A 3,024-nucleotide genomic window follows, 5' to 3' on the forward strand; every position below is an offset into this window, starting at 1 on the left:
TTTTGCATACTGATCTTCGATCCGGCGTTATTTACAGCGCTGCTGTTATCTGATTGTCTTGTGTTTTAAGCTTTAGTGATTTCACTTTGTTTTTTGGAGATCTGATGGAATTTTTGGTGATGGTGATTGTATTTTAGTGATTCTAATTTTGGTGGTGATTTTCATTTTTTCGGCACTGATTTTATCTTTCTGACAGTGATTTTGTCTTGTAGTTGGTGGTTTTTTCAGATTTGGGAGTGGTGGCGGTGGTTTGCAGATGTTGGTGGTGCGGTGATTTTAATTTTCTGGCGTTATTTTTTGATTTCATGGCGGTGATTTTTAATTTTCCGGTGGTGATTTTATGTTTTCCGATAGTGATTTTATGTTTGCCGGTGGTGATTTTCTGAAGGTCGCCGGAGATGGTGGTGGTGGTCAGCGGTGGTGGTGAGCGGTGGTTGAAGGTGATAGGTAGTTGAATTAGAAGCTGGTGAAATAATAAAATATTATATGAATGGTGAGAGATGAATATAAAGTATTTAAATGAGTGGGTGAGATTAGATCTCATATCTCACCACATGAGTAGTTCTCATTTGAGCAAGACCCTATATATATATTAATTTATATACACACACAGAAAACATTCGTGCAAAAATTTAAGAATATCTCGGGCTCATATAAATTTGTCAGATAAATCCTGAACTTCATATACATATAGCTAAGTTATATACTCATACAATTATCTTTTCCCATCACAACATGCTAAGGTACTACATATAAACATGTTAGCAAAATCCCTTTTCATCATTTATAATATAATAAATATTACATATGATATTTAAACTAATCATTTTTTCTAATAGTGTATACCCACAGATTTTTAGAATTAAGTGGACTGAACTAAACCGAATCGAGGAGCTGATGACCGGGAAACGGACATGTTGTTCTCGGTCTTTGGATCGGGACCGGTTGGGACCGATTACGCGACACACATATAAATTTTTCCAAAAAACTTAGTGTAATATTATTTTGATTTTAAATATATAAATCGTATTTTCTAAAAAAATATTTAACAGTTTCGATATATTAATATAAGACATAATAATAAAATTTATAGTTCCCAGCCGATAATCGGAGATGCTGAGAGAGATAAACCCTAATTTTATCATATCACATGTAAACCCCCACTTAAAAATTAATGCACACGAACATATAAAATTTACCAGGCAGGTAAAATGATGCGACGTGGTAATAGGTTGTTTATGTAGTTGGTACTGTGTAAATTAGTGGAAGGCAAAGATAATTATAAAGGGGAGGTAATGATAAAAGTGAAAAAGATAGAATCTAAGCTGTGGTCTGAAAAAGGTAAATAAAGAAAGAAAGAGAGAAAAGGCAAAGGCCTTTACAGCCACATATTTCATTATACATCAGGTAAACATAATTATGCCATAATTGTTTTGTCAAAAAAAAAATAAAATTAATGCCATAATTGTATTTTAGAGTCCTATAAAAGAAAGAAAGATGTGATAGAGTAATAGTAGGACAAGCAGTATTATATATTTTCTTTTCTACTTTCTAGAATATTTTTTGCATAAAAGAAAAGAGGGGGTACAAATAGATGAAAGGAGTGATGCACAAACCGCAACCACTCAAAACAAGAGAACGATACTAAAAACTAGGATACAAAATTTTATCCTAATTTTCTAGTCAACTACAGCCTAATCAACATCAATCCAGGTGAAAATGGCAGGAGTAATCGAGCAGTATTATATTGATGGTGCATCTCCTTAAGTTAAGTTGCCCCCTTAATTCTTCGTTTTTAAGGATTGTGCAGTCATTCTTCATATTATTTTGAAAAATAAAAATATCCACTTCTTTTTTTTTTCCCACTTTTTCCCTCCTTTCTCTCTCTCATTATAAGTTGAATATAATATTATAATTATAATAATAATAGAGAATGTAATTAATAGGGAATGGTATTGGAGTTTTCATTCAATAAAATGTAGTAATCCCTTAAAAGATACATATTTTATTATATATTTAGGGAACCGATTAGGACTCTGCTGGAGATACTCTTAGTACTCTCTTCGTCCCATAATACTTTTCCTGTTTGCCTTTATCACGTTTGCCAACACACACTTTTGATTTTTGATATCTTTAATTTCGTATTAGTATTAAATATAAAACCTTAATTGTATTAAAGTACTCATGAATACGAATTCAACAACATCACTCATGACTATATTTAATTTTATAAATTAGACGTAAATTAGTAATTTATCTTATGTTATGAATAGTCTCCAACATTTCAAAAGGAAACCGAATCGAAAACCGCAAAAACCGCACGGAACCAAATATGGTAGAGGGTAGGGATGAGCAGAAACCGAATCGAAAACTGCAAAAACCGCACGAAAACGCACCAAATAAAACCGCACCGAATAAAAACCGCACCGATACTTTGGTTTTGGTTTTGGTTTTGGTTTCGACAATTTTAAATCGAATACAAACCGAACCGAACCGCAATAATATTTATATTTATTTAATTATTTATTTATATATTTATGTGCAACAGCCTCTTTTATAGTCTTTCGATGTTCTGTAATTTAAACTATATGAATTCTGTAATTTAAACTATATGTTCAATATTCTAAATTCTTTAGTGTATTATGGATTCTACAGTTCTTATTTTCATGTTGGGTTCTTATTTCTTATTGCCGGTCTCTTTTCTCGTTTGCTCATAGCTGTGGCCATAATTTTCACATACTTTAGTCACTAGTCTGTATCACATTTGTGTTGATATAATAGTGAATGATGCAATGAGAAAATGCATCTCTGGTGGGCAGAAGAAGCTTGTTACCACCTGTATATCAACTGTTTTGACATTAGCATGTGTTTTTAATATTCAGATTATTTCTATTAGGCTATTACACTTGCTGATATGACAACAATGTATTATTCCTGTTACACTTTTAATTTGCTCGAATTTAAATAATTAGCTCAGAATGTGGTGATACTCTTCTTACTGGTGATGCGCCGCGGAAATATTAA

The sequence above is a fragment of the Daucus carota genome, chromosome 6 (assembly GCF_001625215.2).
Source record: "Daucus carota subsp. sativus chromosome 6, DH1 v3.0, whole genome shotgun sequence".
NCBI classification, from domain to species: Eukaryota; Viridiplantae; Streptophyta; class Magnoliopsida; order Apiales; family Apiaceae; genus Daucus; species Daucus carota.